This window comes from Capra hircus, chromosome 22 (genome assembly GCF_001704415.2).
Source record: "Capra hircus breed San Clemente chromosome 22, ASM170441v1, whole genome shotgun sequence".
In the NCBI taxonomy this organism is placed as follows: domain Eukaryota; kingdom Metazoa; phylum Chordata; class Mammalia; order Artiodactyla; family Bovidae; genus Capra; species Capra hircus.
This window is the reverse complement of record NC_030829.1, coordinates 55,027,431-55,044,399: the sequence shown is the minus strand read 5'-3', so window position 1 is coordinate 55,044,399 and position 16,969 is coordinate 55,027,431. Positions and strand designations below refer to the sequence as shown.

The following is a 16,969-nucleotide window of genomic DNA, read 5'->3' as shown; positions in this document are numbered from 1 at the left end:
AGCCCCCTGCACACTCTCACTTTGAAGATGAAGGAAGGAGGGTCCGCATCTTGGTGCAAACCCCTCGGCGGCCTCGACAACCCCAAGAGGCCATCTGCAGTTCCAGGCGTGGTTCTCAGCAGTATTGAACGCCGCTCCTCCACAACATCCCAGGCTGACTTTCAAGTAAGCCATGTAATTTCTCAAACTGTCTGTTTCTTCGTCAGGAAACGGGGCCAATGGTAACTGCTTTATACATGATGACCGCTAGGTTGAGATGTCCCAGTCCTGGGCCCAGCCCAGTAAATTGTAATACAATGACGCTAAAATGATTATTAGTTCCATTTTGCAGATCATGGTTCTGAGGCTCAGAGAGGTCAAATAACCTGCCCAAGGTCACAGAGGGTTTAACCCAGGCCCTCTGCTCACTTAGCAGGTGCCTTCTGGACACTGGTCTATGTGAAATGCTCTCAAGCACATGGACATGGCCCCTGGCCTTCTGAGCCTGCCTGTGGGCTCTGGGGAGGAAGAGAGGTATCAGCGTGAAGAGGTGTCTGCCTGGCCTCTCAGCGTGCTACAGGGGAGGAAATTGAGGTGCAAGCCCTCCTGCCTGCAGCCTCAGAGAGCCTGGAAGTCTGGTTTTCTAGGGTGCCTCTCAAATCAGAAATTACGAGAAGGTTAGAGGACATCCTACCCCAGCAACCAGAGTGAGAAAAAGATCAGCTTTATAACTGCTGGAGGCTTCTTAAATCCATCAGTTAGTTCAGATGCTCAGTCGTGTCTGACTCCTTGTGACCCCATGGACTGCAGCATGCCCAGCTTCCCTGTCCATCAGCAACTCCTGGAACTTGCTCAAACGCATGCTCATTGAGTTGGTGATGCCATCCACGCAAAGGTGAAATAAGTCATGCTGCTCTTCTGTCTGTGAATACACACAGGAAACAGTCCCCAACTTTTTGTTAACAAAGAAGGAAGGAGAAAGAAGAGCTTGAAGTACGAGAAGAAAGTGAGCTGGGGGCTTAACACATCAGAGTGTGCTCTAAACGCTTTATGGAGAGCACTGGGTTGGTCAAAAAGTTTGTTCCAGTTTTCCCGTAAGATGCTAGCCGGCTCAATAACTTGCCACTCTCGCCCCTCCCCCACATTTTACTGATGGGTAAAGAGTGGGACACGACTAAGCAACTGAACTAAACCGAACTGAAACCAAGGCAGAGAGAGAGGGGGACTTGCCGAAGGTCTCCCAGCTAGGAACTAGGGGGGCCAGGGCTAGAACCCAGGCAGCTGGTCTCCTTTGTCCATATCCTTAACCAGCCCACTCCGCTATCTCTAGTCAGATGCCTGCAGAACTCCCCTGCAAGGCTCACCTTTAGGATGGGAGAGAATGTAATTCCCTCCAGAGCAAACCCCCAAGGACAAGGAGCCCAGAGTGGCTGTGGACTCTACTTCCCCAAGGTCTGGCTCCATGAAGGCTAACTGGTCCCCATGGTCAGATCGGGCAAACCTTGCAGGCGTCCTGGGAGCCAACAAGGGGTCACGTGGGATCCCAGCTGAGCAGCTGTCAGCAGGCCCCCAGGGCTGGGCTCTAAAGAGAGCCCCCAGGAGGCAGCTGGCCCAGGGGTGGCAATCCCTGTAGGAGTCCTCAGCTCTCCTCTGCCTGCAGACACAGCCCGTGCTTGCAGAAAAGCAGGCCTTTCTGGGTGGGGGGGAGAGGAGAACACGCAGTCAGCTTGAGGCTCTGGAGTCTGCAGACCCGGGTCTGAATCCTCACTCTGCACGCTACAGGCTGTGTGATATAGAGCCAGGCCCTTCACCTCTCTGTGCTTTGGTCTCTTTCCGTGCACGAGGACAGGGCTCAGGCTCTGGCCCGGAGCACCCTTCTGACTTCATCCTGCTTCTCATCTCAGCCCGCCTGCCTCGCTCACACGGTCCACAGCCTGCTAACATCTGTTCTAGCCCCTAATCGTCTGCAATGCCCGACTGTGCACCTCGCTTTGTCGAGGCAGTTTTCAATCCAATCCGACCTGGATCAACCGCGCACCTCCAGGGAGCCAGGTCCCACGCTGGGTGCAGAGCGATCCAGACGCCAGCTGGAGTCTGGGTCCTGCCGCCACGAAGCGCTGGCGACAGCTGGGCATCCGGATAAACGACATCCACTCGGGGAAGTTCTCCCACAGCCCAGAGAAGGGGGGATGGCGCCCGGCTGCGGCCGGGGGCTGGATTCAGGCAAGAAACCAGGAGATGACGGCATTAGGGCTGGTGGAAAGGGGACACAAGTGGGACATTCTTTCTACAATCACAGCGAGAGAAGCAGGACCGGAACCTTTGCTCCTCCCCCCAAGCCTATCACTGCTAGTCCACCCCAGGCGGAGCGGATGGGGACAAGGCATAAGTGCTCACAGACAATGAGGAGGGACTTGGTCTGGCTGGCGAGAATCTGGGGTCCGTTAGGGAGCCTGGCTGGGGAGGTGGCAGCAACGGTCAAGGGCTCTGAAGCAGGAGAAGGGGGTGCGCTCTGTCCCGGAGCAAGAATAGCGATCATGCGGAAGGTTTATCTGGCGCTTTCGTTCAGTGGGCTTCCCTGAGAGCTCAGTTGGTAAAGGATCCGCCTGCAATGCAGGAGACCCCAGTTCAATTCCTGGGTCAGGAAGACCCCCTGGAGAAGGCATAGGCTACCCACTCCAGTATCCTTGGGCTTCCCTTGTGGCTCAGCTGGTAAAGAATCCACCTGCAGTGTGGGAGACCTGGGTTCGATGCCTGGGTTGGGAAGATGCCTGCAGAAGGGAAAGGCTACCCACGCCAGTATTCTGGCCTGGAGAATTCCATGGACTGTATAGTCCATGGGGTCGCAAAGAGGCGGACACAACTGAGCAACCTTCATTCATCTGACGGATGCTCACCTTTAATTCTCACAGACACAGAGACTGATGCAATAGGGCTTGCCCAAGTCCGCGATCTGGAGGCATCTGCTCAATTCCCATGCTTTTAACCTCTCCCCCAACATCCACCCCCGCCACCCCACAGTAAGGAGGCAAGGATGAGACAGTTGGATGGCATCACCAACTCAATGGACATGATTTTGAGCAAACTCCAGGAGACAGTGAAGGACAGGGAAGCCCGTAGCCCGTGGGGTGGCAGAGTCGGACACGACTGAGCGACTGGACAGCAACCCGCGGCAAGCACTGAGCGGGGGGGACTTGGGGACCTTTGAAAGAAGGGAGATTTGATCTGATGGTGACGTGGCAAGAACCCATCTGCTGAGTATGTGGTGGGGCGGAGGGACGGGGGCTGAGCTGGGACTGGGGGGTGGGGGTTACGGGGAAGGCCCAGTCCCTCTGCACAACCTGCCTTCTGTCCTCTGACGAGTTAACTGATCCTTCTACCCTGTTTCTCCAGCTCCACTGGTCCTTTCTGCACCAATGGGACCTGGGTCTTCACGTTGCTCTGCTTCCCTCCATGGCAGCTTACACAGTGCCTCACACACTCACACACACACACACACACACACACACACACGCTCTCCTGAGTCCCACATGGGGACATTGCTATCACAAGTCCTCGAGAAACGTCGGTTACGGAGAAGGTGGCGCCCCTCCCGTTGCCAAAGCAGGGGTGTGCTGGTGAGCTTGAACAACGGGCTCTCCAGAAAGCAAGGGACCGGCCCAGCTGGGAGTTTCTGCTGATTTCTGCAGGGTCTGCGTTCCCGCCCCAGTGGGGTCAGGGTCCACCTTGAGGTCACAGGATCAGAAGAGATGTGCTCACTCAGTGAGCCTTGCAGGTTCTTGATTGCTTCCTGTAAGGAAAGCCTTGGACACCAAAGATGAGGCTTAGAAGGAGAGATAGAGACTGGAGAAGAGCAGTAGCAGGACAGAGAGAAGGCGCCAGAAGGAAGAGAAGGCAGGAGAGAGAAGGAGGGAAGGGAGGGAGCGGGGAGACCCAGGGGTGCTGCCGGTTTCCTCTTTGCCCTGCTCTGGTGACCTCCCGGGACCTGCCCAGACCCCAAGGAGGGAGGGGCCGGTGTGGGCATGCCCAGTCGCTCACTCGTGTCCGACCTTTGCAGGCCCCGTGGAGTGCAGCCCCCCAGGCTCCTCCGTCTATGGGATTCTCCAGGCAAGAATCCCGGAGCGGGTTGCCATTTCCTTCTCCGGGGATCTTCCCACCCAGGGACTGAACCCGCAGTCCCTTCCGTCTCCTGCATCAGCAGGTGAGTTCTTTACCACTAGCACCACCCGAGAAGCCCAAGAGCCTGAAGAGGGAGAGGAGGGAGGAAGCCAAAATTTCAGAGACCCAGGCAGAATTCCAGGAGGCAAGGGGCTGAAAAGCTGAGACTGCGACCAGGTCCGGGGCTTCCCTCCCCCCAGCTTCCTCCAGCCGTCCTAACTGGCTGAGCCAGGGCGGGCTCCAGGCACCCCTGAGAACCATCGAGTCTCTCATCGCCCCTCTCCCCTGCTTCCTCCACCCAGTGTGGGGAATGCTGGAGTCTCTGCTCCAGGGGACACCTCTGAAAAGCACCCCCTGCTCCTCTGGCCAGAAAGGATGAACTCGGATCAGGAAATAGAGAGTGACAAGACACCCGCCCGGCGTTCTTTTCACACTGCTCTTCTCCTTGGAAGGCGCGCTTGTGAGAAAACCAAGGGTTAAAGGACCCTCTCCTCCTGTTTGAGAAGTGCTTGAAGGACTCTGAAGGTCATAAGGGTGAAGGCCCTTTAAGAACTCAGATTCGGGAAGAAGCAAAGCACAGTACTGCGGGGGTTGGTGGAACTAAAGGGTTTTCAGTCCCCGCAGATTCACAGCTGACGTGGAGAGCTGACCCCGCGCCGCAGGACGGGGCTGTGGACGACAGCGGCCCCGGGCAGCTCCGTGGCTCCCTTACCAAGTGTCCACAGCCTGCGACCCTGCTTCCTCCTCCAGACACCTCTGCAGGCTTTCTCAGCCCCGCTCTAGAGATGCACACGCCGACGTCCCGAAGACAGACTAGATTAAGATCACACAGTCCGCGTAAGAACCACCGGGGATCTCAGAGCGCCTGCCGCCTGCCCGTGGGCCAGAACGGGCCCCCGCGTGTGTCTGGTTGAGCGCTGCGGGGACGGGCAGAAGGTGTGTATGTACCAGTGTATTGCAAGTCCCCCCCGCAACTGTGACCTTGCTCCTGACCTCTGAACTCAGTTCTTTGACCCACCCAGCCTTCCGTGGCCTTTGAGTTTGCAATTCTAATATATAGGGCAGAGTTAGCCATGCCAGACAGCTCCTTCTCAGAGTGGTCGGAGGAGGGGCCACTGTTGCCCCTTTCCTAAGAAATATGCAAAATTTGGGGGAGGGTGGTTAAAAAAGCGAGGTCAGCATTTCGAGTTTATATTTGGGAAACAACAAATCCTACTGTTCTTTTAATACAGCTCAGATGGATTTTAAAAAATCTTGAGAGACACCGCTTTAGGATATTTTTCAAGAATGAGGAGGGTGTGTATTTTCAGTCGATTAAGGGTCAGATTCCTGGGTCTCAAGTATTTCCTACAAGAGAAAGCCAATTTTGTTTTTGAAAGACTCCAACGAATGCTCACTTTAGCCAACACATCTATTCTGGATTCATTCACCACGCTTTCTAAAGAAATCTTCCTCGTATGAATACCCCATCCCCATTTCTGTCAGGAAAAAAAAAAATTCCCGTGTAGGGAGAAGAGACCACCCATTTGGGGAAATGAGACTTTTATTGAGAAAATGGTCTGAAGTCCCAGGAACAATGAAGAAATTCATGAGTAACTTCCGCTCAGGAGGTCAAGGGTATTCAGACATTTATTTGTCAAGAGCCAGGATGGAATAGGGCAGTGTTTAAGGGCACTGGCCCCGAGGGTGAGAAAACCTGGTTTTCAGTCAGTTCAGAAGCTGCGTGAATGCAAAACCTCTCGAACACGGAGGTGAAAATGCCTCCTCTTACGGCCACTATGAGGAACACCTGGGGAGACTACAAAAAGTAGTTCATGCAGAGCCTGGCATGTACTAAATACTTGTTACCTGGCAGAAATTATAATAAATCACCTGATTAGGGCTACTTTTTTTTTTTTTTTCAAGATAGCTATGGGAAAAAAGTCCCAGGCAGGATGCCACAGCTATCCTAACCCACAGGCAGTTGATAAAACGCAATGGTGAATCCACTGTCAATGCCAACCACGTCAAATTCTCAGAGCAAACTGGTCCCTAAACACGGTCCCCAAGTGGACATGGGTACCTATCCCTGCAATTAGCACATCTGCTCAAACCTCCTTAAATGTCAACTGTCTTCATCCGTCCACAGAATGGATCTCCCAACCCTCCCTCCCGCCTGCCGAGCATGGAACAGTCAGAGTCTGGGGGGGGGGGGGTGCTTGGGCTCACTGCTTCGCACGCACCCCGCCATCCAGTCTCAGGAGCAGCAGCGAGCAGGCGACCCTCCCTCTCTGGGGAATCCAGGACCAGGCTGCTTCTCTGGGGGTGGACGTGCTCAGACAGGTTAGCGGGAACAAAATGGTCGCTTGCCTCTAAGTCATGAGGATCCTAGCTCTCCGCGTGCTTTTGAAACAGCCAAACCCCGAGGCCAGCACCCTCCTTCTGCTTCCTAAATGGAGTGGGGCTGTCTGCCAGCTCGCCTCCCCTCTTTGCCAGCATGCAATGATGTACTTTGGGGTTCCTCGGGGTGTTAACCCCATGCTCCCCGACCCCCAGGTAGGGAAGAGAGCATATTGCCCCAGCTGTTCGGGATGGAGAGATGAAGGGCGTGGGTGAGAGTGTTTATTTTCCACGGGCTCACTTGGAGAGCGGCACACAACAGACACGACTCCCCCAGCCTGGTGTGCGCCCAGGTTTGCGGGCTCGGTACGTTTACAGCGAGGTATACACCAATCATGCCCTCCAAACACAGAGTACTTATCACGCTTTTAAGGACGGAAGCTGTGGGTTTGTCCTGGTGACACTCACTAAGCCTGCACTGAAGACCCCTGTTATTTACTGCTCTTGTTCTCGTTTTGGCCAATTTCACTCTTCCTACCATCTACACCTACTCTTCCTACACCGTATCTTACAAGCCGATACATGGTTGGGAACACACCTACCTGTCTAGCCTCTTCCCTTTGGTTGATGCTCAGCAGTGGGGCCTGGTGCTCTGCCTACCTACCCTATTTGATCTCATAACAATTGTATGAGGTTGATCTGTTCTTATCCCCATTTTGCGGGTGAGGACACTGAGTCTCAGAGAGGTAAAGTGGCTTGCTCAGGGTCACGCAGCTAGGAAGTGAGAGGGTGGGCTTTGGACTTACTGTTTCCCATTCCTCTTGGGCTGGAATTGTTGCTTCCAGCCCACCAGAAGCTCTGTGTTTCAGAGTCTCCTCAACAGTCTTTAGAGAGGTCTAGGTACTCCGAGCACACTGTGTCCCCAGCTCACCAACTGCCCTCCCCCTGGCTGTACCCCTCCCAGGGCCTCCGTAGCAGCCACTGGAGTTTTGAAGCCCAGCTCCATCTCGTGCACAGGTGTGTGACCTGATGAAGTCACTTAACCCCTCTGCACCTCACTCTGCACCTCCACAAATGAAGGAAATTACCCCGTCCTGCGAGGCTGCAGCAAGGGTGCTTCCAGACAAAGCCAGTTTCCCTGCAGCTATCCCCACCCCCCACCCCCAGCCTCTTTTCTGGGGAAGCTCGAGCCCTAGACACAGTCCCCTCCACTCACTCCATCACTCGCTCGAGCGGCTCCCGAATCAGCATTCAACACACATCATTCTGCCTTGTGCAACGCCATTATCTCCCGAGGACACAGGCTCCGTTGTCATGGCAACCAGAGTCCTTCCACCAACTCTATTTAATAATTTTTCAACAGCGGCACTGGGCTTGGGGCAGGGGAAGGAGCACTGGGTTAGGGGTTAGGAGCTCTGGGTCCTAGCACCTGTGGGCCTCAGACCCCGCCTCTTTAGGCCTCAGTTTACCCACCTATAACAGAGGTCTCTGAAATGGGTGGCTTTTGTGACTTTCCCTGGCCTAGAAAAACCTCAGAAACTGATTTCAAGGTCCAAGAAGCAGGAGGCAGGGAACCAGAGCGACTGGGGAGGTCTGAAGGTTCGAGTGACACTTTCAGTCCACAGGAAGAATCAGAAGCGGCCTTTGTGATCAGACCTCTCCTGCGGCCTCTGCAATGCCACTTTTCAGACATTTCTGCAACCTCCTGACCTGCCACGGCCAGGGCTAGGGTTCATTCCGAGACAGTTTGCCTGCAGTCTTCACAGCCCTCACTGTGCCCGGCGTGTTGCTGTTTAGTCTCTAAGTCGTGTCCAGCTCTTTTGGGACTCCATGGACTGTAGCCCACCGGGCTCCTCTGTCCATGGGGTTTTCCAGGCAAGAATACTGGAGTGGGTTGCCATGCCCTCCCTCCTCCAGGGGACTTTCCCAAGCCAGGGATTGAACCCACGTCTCCTGAACTGGCAGGTGGGTTCTTTACAACTGAGCTGTGTGAGAAGAAGCCCCAAACCCAATTTGCAGATGTACAGACTGAGGCAAAGGAGCCCATGAGTACCAGCAAGTGAGAAGCCCAGCTCCTGGAAAGGCTAGGCTGGCGGTGCCCAGGAAGCAAGCCAGTCCCCTTGCCTTGCCCTTCTACCCCATTCAGCCCATGACGGGCCAGCTCTGGCCCCAACCTGTGCAGCCTCTGGCTTCCCCTCAAGCAGTCACAGAAACAAGCAAAAGCAAGAACTAAGTGCTTGCTCTGTGTCCCCGACTACGTGGGGCACCGCAGACCCCAGAAGACACGGCGTTTCTGCTCCTGGCTTATCTGCATGACCCACAGTAGGGCCTGGCACACAGTAGGTGCTCAAAGCTTTATTTGGTCCCGTAGTTGGCCCACATTGGCCTCTGACCACCCCTTCCCCAAAGGCCCCTAAAGAAAATCTCCCAGAGCAGCCACCAACGTCTCAGGTCCAAGGAGCCGCTGCGGACCCCATGCTGGGGAGGGGGGCCGGCTAGCTCCGGGGCTGGGGAGGGGGCAGCTCTGCCTTGGCACAGGCTGATGGCACCGCTTTCAGGCCCAGCCGCTGCCAGCCCAGTGGCGCTATTTAACTCCTCTGGGGCTGGCATTTCATTTAATACCCGCGGCATAATTAACAGCGCTGCATCTGCTCTGTTATTAGCGGCGTTCTCTGCCATTCGGAGAAAGGGCCCTTATAGTTCCAGTCATTAGTCTCGGGGAGGCTGTCATGGGGGAAATGGAGGAGGAAGTGGGGCACGCAGCCTGCCTTTCCCCGCTCGGAGAGCTGGCACCGGGCACACGGAGCGGCCGATCGGCGCGTCCAGTCCAAAGCCCTTGGCTTTATAGACAGAGAAAGGGGAAGGATCAGATTGGGGAAGGACCCAGCCCACCATTCCTCAGGCTCCCAGGCAGCCCACAGGGAGGTGGCGCTCCCCACCACTTCCTGGAGTCTACAAGCCCAGGCCTCGGGTCTCCGTCAGCGGGATGGAGCAACCTGGGCAGCCAGGAGACCGCCCTGGGCTCGGTCACCTACTGAAGGTCCTGGAACATGGTTTATAAAATACCGGGCTCGGTGCCTGCGTCAGAAGTCAGAGCTCAGAACTGGGGCTCCTACGCATCGGATGACTTGGTGACACGGTGCAGAGCCAACCTGTTAAAAGCATGTCCGTGCAATAGAGCAAGGGCACTCAGATTCCTTCAGGAAGACTACTTCTTCCCCACCCCCAAGCCCACTTGCAAAAACCATAGGTGGGTCCCTGACCACAAGCTCTGGAGACAGCCAACAGGAGTGCTGAGAGGCGCGAGGCTCAGGTGGCCACGAGGGCTGGCCGCAGGACGGGGAGCACACAGCACGTGGGGAGTGGCTGCCTCTGGCTGCGGTCACTTTTGTGCTGGCTCCCCCCACGACGATCCCACCTGGGTGCTCCCCAGAGGCAGCAGGTGGCATGTGAGGGCACAAGGGGCTGGCACCAGCAAGACCTGGGCTTGAACTCTGTAGTATAACTCGGGCGGAGCAACCCCACCTCCATCAACCTTGGGGTCATCTTCCGGCCGATGGGGACGGCACCGCTGGTCCCCTGGCACTGTTCTCACCGCCTCGGGCAGCCCACAGTCGATGCCCGGGAAGTGCTCCAGCCTTGCTGGTCAGGGTCGGTCTGGCCATGCGGCCAGGGGACGTGTCAAACCCCCAAGTTCCCCTGGCCTCCCCCTACCTGATCCTATTCCACAACCTTCAGCATGGGCAGCAGTTGAGAGAAAAGGGGAAGTGGGTAATGTCCAGGGCAAGTGGTTTCCATCCCCTACCCACCCCTTCCCTTCCCTCTCGGTCGGGCATAACTCTGAGCCACACGGCAGGTCCCAAACCACCTTGAGGCTCACATGCAAACACCTGCCCACAACTTTCCAGGCTACCAAGGCCCTCAGATCCTTCTGGATGCTCTCACGGGGCCCCTGAAGCTCAAATCCGTGTAGATGAGCACTGGTGTGCTCGTGCACCTCAGAGCAAGCATCCCTCTTGTCCCCAAGCACTGCCACCGGTTGGGCACCCCGGCCAAACGAGTCCACTTCAGACCCCAGCTGGATACAACAGAGGACATGTCAGCAGCGGGCCAGAGCTCAGGGCAGGCAAGAACAGGATCTGCGGCCCTTTCCTCCAAAACCTCACGCTGTGCCTTTCCACGCGTGGGTCTGGCAGGCTCGACCCCAGCGCTGTGACCTGCCTCCCACAGAGGTTCCTTCCAAGGGGCTCCCTGATGAACTGGGATTAGGGCTTAGGAAAGATGACTCCCCTCAGCTGGGAAACCAGAGGTCAGGCTGAGGGTGTACAGGGCTTGCTGAGCCCCCGTTTCCCCATCCAAAAAGTGGAGATAGATAATAATGGAAACAATAATATTACTTTCACCTGGAGCTCCCAGCTAATGCAAACTTCAACAGAAACCACGTCGTGCCAGTCTGTGTAGCATTAAATGTGTGCGCATTTCACATGTGTACAAAGAGGCTGCATTTGAGTCAAGGTCATTCCGATAAGGGCTTTCTGAGAAAGTCACTTACAGAAAATGCCTCTTTGTTGGACAGAGGACTCTTCTCTGTCAGAGACTGTATTTTCTTCCCCTGGAATAGTTCAGACAGGAGCAAAAGAAAGAACAACCACAAGAGCGTTGTTTTTCTTTCTGTACACTGTGAAGTGTTGTTCTGGTGACTGACAGAATTGCTATCAGGACTAAGTTCCAGAAGACGCAATGCTGACAGCAAATGTCACTGTTCACCCTCCTTGTGGCCGCTGCCTTCTCCCTGCACAGAACCTCCTCACCAAACAATAAGGCCGTGAAAGCAACCTGCTGTCAGTGTCTTTCGGGGCATCTCTGACCTTGAATGTCCCTCTGGCCAGAACACAGTTGTCTCCAGAGCTGGCAGGCGACACCGGTCTTGCAGACACCATGCAGCTGACAGGTGGGCAGAGCTGCAGATCACTGTCCGAAGAGGCCACTAACTGGTGCACCCTCCAGCCCGGCCTGCCTGCCATGATGCCATCCGGCCTCGGAAGCTGGGGACCCTCTTCTGTAGCCAGGAGGGCCCCTGGCACCCTAATGTGGCCTGTTCCACCTAGCTGCACAACCCCCTGCCTGCACAGGGCTCCAGCCAATCACTCCGCAAGACCTGGCCTCCTTGTAATTTCCAATTTGTAAGAAAGGTAAAAATAGAAGGCCATTCGCTGCAGGCAGCACGCATCAAATCGCATGCCACTTTGGTGTCATGTCAGATCACGGTAAACAGAGCTGATGGCTTCCTCGGCTGCTCCCGGGGACTTCCAGAGCAGCAGGAGGGTGGTGACAAGTTGGGGTTGGGGGGGAGCACCTGAGAGGGCAATGTGGCTGGGTGCACGATATCAACACAAGCTTTAAGTGAATCTAAAGCACAGGTCACAAATACACTGTATATTATGGGGGCACCTGGGCACAAAGCCCAGTTCTGCCACTTAGCAGCCAAGGGACCTTGGGTACAAATTCACCTCTCTGTACCTCAACTTCCCCAGCTAGCAAAGAGCAGCGATCACACTACCAGCCTCCTGAGCCGGGGCAAAGCTCAATTGATGGGGTGAATGCAAGGTGCTTCCTAATGGGCAGCTCCTTAAACAGGGTGTCGCGGTCCTGGCCACTCGGTCGGGGCCAGGGCCTTCTTCATGGCAGGGGCGTCAGTACCACTTGGCTGCACCTGGGCTCCCGGGCCAGCTCCTAGCCCAGTGGTCTTGCAGCTGGTGCCTTCACCTCTCTCCGTCTCAGTTTCCTCATCGGTCCAGGGACAATTCCACTATGGAGCTCACGGGGCTTTGTGGAAGTGAGACACAGTTCTGTCAGGAAGGCGCACAGCACAGCCCCCTGGCATATCACTAACTCTTAGCTGTGACTGTTTATTGATGAGATTATCACTGGAACCACATTTCGTGGAGTTTGTTTTTATTTTTTTCCTGTTTATGACTGAACCCAAGTCTGCGCTGAAATATCACAGCTTGCGTTCACACCTACAGTCCATGCCAGGCAACCCCGTCTCCGCTATTAGCCGGCTCCCCACTCATTCCATCTCTGCCTCTGCTCTGGAGGCCCTCAGGTGAGCTCGGAGTAAAGATGCTGGAGGTTCATAAGGCTCACAGAGGCACATTTCCTGGGAAGCCCTATCTTGGGGTCCACATCGGGCCTCCCAGTATTTCCCCCTCTCAAGTACCATGCCCTTTCCCACCACCTTCCAGAGGATGGGTGGCCCCAAGTGCACACCCCAGCTCATCCCGGTTCAGGGCTCACTTGGGGAGCTGGTGCCAGGGATGCCACAGAGCAGCGGCTGAGCATCTGATGATGTTCTTGCTGCGGGCAGGGGAGGACCTGCAGGGGCTCTTTGCAGTTGCTGTCGATGCAAGCTTGCTTCCATCATGGCAGGTGTGCTCTGCCCGGCATTCGAGCAGCTCGGCCCGGTTGAATGGAAGGGGCAGTCCTGACAGAGGCAGAGGGCAGCAGACACTTCTCTGTCTCCACCTGGGGCTCAGGTGATTAAGAGCCTCTGGCTGGGTTTGGTGTTGGAGCCCTAGTTGGGCGAGAGGGCTCAGGTGATCAAAGGGAGGAAGTGCTAGGCCCGTTTCAGGCCAGGGACACGGAGGGGCTTGGGTACCAACACCCACCCCCGCTCTCAAGACAAAGAGGGTGGACTTTGGGATGCTGGGGGGCTGGAGGCAGCAGGCAAGGATTAATCAACTGGGGTTAATGCTTGGCTTGTGATCCACACACCCACAAGGGACAAAAAGACATTTCTAAATTCCAAGTGACTTGGGACATCTCAGCTACTGAGCTCATAGCCAAGTGCGGGAACAGCGTCTTTATGTGCAGGCAAGAAGCCACCTGACGCTGTGCTTTACTGAAAGCTGCTCTCAGCATATGCTGGGAAGGCAGGGGAGCAGCCACTGCTCGGATGGTGCCCCAGAGGGGCCTCACTGCCAGTCATCCTGACCGTCGCCACACCACCTCGCTTTGTGGAGGTGAAAGCAAGGCCCAGAGACCTATCAAGGGGACAAAGCATTGGCCTGGAGGTCAGAAGAGTGGGGTTCAAACCTCTGCCCCGCCTCCTCCTGGCTGTGTGACCTTGGGCAAGTCACGCTCCCTTTCTGTCCCGCAGGTCCCTCACCTCCAAACTGGGGGGTTAGAACAGTACCTGCTGCACAAGGTCACTGCAGGAATCACAAGCTGGGGACCCAGCAGCTTTCAATACTCCGTCCCCACCTCCCCAAACAGATGAGAACTCGCCCAAGGTCACCTGTGGAAAGCGGCCGCAGCCCTGCTCAAAGCCCATTCATCCAGGGTTCGTTCCTGGCTGTGGTCTCAGAGGCTGTATTTCATAGCCTCAGTGATACGGGGAGGTCCACGCTCGCACTGTCTTCACCTTCCATCAGTGCTGGCTTTATTCTAAGATCCTTACTGAGCGCCTACAAGGTCCTGGGTGACCGGTAAACACACTCACAGCATTTGGAGCTCCAGGTTGCCATGCACGTGAGAACCAGGGACAGACGGAGCATTGTGCTTCTTTCAGCTTGGAGGGACCTACTCCTTCCTTGTCTTGACCCTCCGTGTTCCCTCCTCCTGGGCTTCTAGAAGCCCCCTCCCAGCCCCATCCTGAGATCCTGGGGGACCCTGCTCCTCACCGAGCCTCCAGCCCAGACTGAACAGGCAGGCAGAGTGTCAGCAGAGACGGTTCCCGCTTCCCCCCTGCAGCAGCCGCCTTTCTCCTGTAATCCTCAAGGCTCGCCCCACGCTACAGATGCCCTGCCAGACAAGCTGGGTTTCCTCCCGCTGCCGGGGACTCATGGCTCGTCCTCTAAGGACTGGCCATTGAGCCAGCGCTTGGCTGGATAGAGAGCGGTTTCTTTGTTTGCAGCCTGCCTAACAGTTTCTTCCTGAGGCTCAAGGGAAGCTCGGCCATTTTGCCCCATCGCCTTGGGAAAAAGTCCCTCTCACTTGTCCAGGGACCTGCAGCCTCCTCTGCCTTTGGGGTGGGGGGTCTGGGGCTGCTCTGCCAGGACGAGGGCAGGGGCTGGGTCTACCCTTCACAGAGACAGCCAAGAGGCAGAGGACACACACCTGCGGTTCCCACTGACATCCTTTGTTCTGGAATCTCGGAGTTGGGGTACCGCATTTCATGCTCTGTTATGAATGCATTTCCTCCAAAGTTGCCAACGAGAGAATCTAGGCCATATCCAACACCCAATACCCCCTCTCTCACCGAACACCGACCGTGCACATCACAGATCAGGACTGACCCCCGAGTCCGCTCACTTAGCCTGACGGAGTCTCTGATTTGGGGGTGTCGCCAAAGCTTGGGAGCCACTTGATTCAGTGCCCCCTCCCCAGTTCTTCATGAAGACGAGGCTGAGCTTCCCGGGACAGGACAGAGAGCTCAAGCCCCACATCAGGCAGACACTGGGCATTATAACTCCCCGGGATTCACGTCTGTTTGGAGAGGAGATCAGCTCAGAGCCTCCGTGCGGGGCTGCCGGGTCTGGGTTTCTTAGCCGAAAAGCAAGCTAAGCTAGAACACAGCATCTGTAGATGCCAGCCATGCGGACATGTGGGTACAAGAGGACCCCCCATGGAGACCTGCTGGTCATTGTCCCGAGGGGTGGCAGGGTCGCCTCTTTTTCCAGAGTCCGGAAAATAAGTGTCAGAATGTAAGGCAAGAAGACAGACATAGTCGTCAAACCTCAGGGACGCCCCCCCTCCCCCAGTCCTACATTGCTCGGAGAGCGCGGCGCGGACTTCTGTGCGCTCAGCTCAAGCCCAAGCTGCGGTGTGCTTTCTAGCCAACGTTTCTTGAGAGCTTAAGCTGTCTAAGACAGAAAGGAAGTGTCCCATTCCCCAGTCGCCTGGTTCCCAGAGCCCGCAGGGAACAGAAGTGGGGCGCAGCTCGACCTCGGAGCAGCTGACCCCACACAGAGAAGTGGCACACGGCTCGCCAAACGCTATCATTCTTTCCCGGGTCCCCCGCCGTCCCCTGGGGGTGAACGGGGCGCTTCGACGGCTCCAGCAGAATTTAGCATCAGCTGGGGGTGGGGGGGCCAAGGGGCCCGCGACCCCTTGGAAAAAAGCCGGAGATTTTGGTGACCCTCGTGCGTGCTCCCCCGGCCCCCTTGCGCATCCCAGAGGGATGGCCCGGGTGCGCGTCGACTGTCGGAGCAGCGCCTCGGGCTCCTTCCTGTGGGCCCGAGGCCGGGCGAGGCGCGGGGGTCTGGAAACTCGGCGAGCCCGACCCTATCCCGCCCGGCCCGTGGCGGCAGCTCTGGGCGCCCGGTCTCGCCGTCCGGCCGTCCCAGACTCAGCGCCCCGACGCCGGCCGCCCCTCTCCTACCTGCGGCCGGGGCTGCGCTGCCCGCGGCGGGCGCTGCGCGGGCAGCTCGGCCGCTCCGGTGCGCTCCGGGCGCGGGGCCGCTCCCGGCTCGGGCCGCGCTGCGCTCCCGGGCTCCTCCGTTCCTCCGTTCCTCCGCTCCGCGCTTCTCGCCCGCAACCCCGCCGCGCGCCAGGTCTTCCGAGGGCGGGCGCAGGGACGCGGGGAGGAGAGGGGCGGGGAGCAGAGGGGCGGGGAGCGCTGGGGGCGGGGCCGGGGCGCGGGAGCCCGCCCAGCCCGGGGAGGGGCGCCGCCGCACCGCCCGCGCCGCCCCGCCCTCCGGCCCCTGCGTCCCGCCCCCTTCGCTCCCCTCCTCGCCTCCCCTCTCCCTTCTCCCACTTCCCGTTCCTCTCTCCCCATCGCCCCGGTCTCCCGCCCCCGCCGCCCCTCGTCCTCTCCTTTTCTTCTCTCTTCTCTGCCCCGCCCCATCCGCCTCGCCCGCTCCCCTCTCCCCGCGCCCTCCTCGCGCTCCTTCTTCCTTCGCCTTCAGTCTGGCGGCCTCTTTCCTGGTTCGGGCCGGGTGTCTGTCTCTGTCCCAGTCCGTTGCCACAAGGATTTCCCTCGGGGCTTTTCTCCTCCCAGCCCTGCCGATCTGCTCTGTCTCTTTTCTCTATCACCTTCTTCTCTCCCCGTAGGTCGCCAGGCCCTCTTAGGGGGTGGATGGAGGGTGCGCCCTTGCCCCTTCTCTGCTCTCCTCCCAGGGGCAGCCCCCCTCCCCCGCCCCGCATCCATGCCTGCTAACGCTGGGAAGTTTTTGAGCTGGAGCGCCCAGGCTCTGGGGCCCAGGCGTGCACGTGGCAGGGAGGTGCGGCTTGGGGAGGACTCCCTGGCTGCTGCCAGGAGTAGGGTGGTGGTGGTGGTGGAGACGCAACTGGCTCAGTGTGTGGATGGACAGATGGATACACATCTGATTAAGAATGGAAACACAGCCTGCAGCAACCCCCGGGAATGGGAGCTGAGCGCGCCCCACCCCCACCCCCCAGATACCCACCTTCCTTCCAGGTCTTGGGGTTTGAGAGGCCCTGCCCAGAGACACCTCTTTCCCAGTCAATGTCCACCCCGTGCCTGACACCTCCCTCCCTTCCCCTTGACCCC

The 16,969-nt window shown here is 57.4% G+C and overlaps 1 protein-coding gene across 1 annotated transcript in view; it reads right to left on the bottom strand.

The window, feature by feature from the left end:
- SLC6A1 (solute carrier family 6 member 1) overlaps positions 1-15,951 on the bottom strand; it is a 39,569-nt gene extending 23,618 nt beyond the window's left edge. The window contains exon 1 of the mRNA XM_018038407.1: positions 15,839-15,951. The gene's annotated coding sequence lies outside the window, so the exon portion shown is untranslated. The remainder of the gene's footprint in view (positions 1-15,838) is intronic.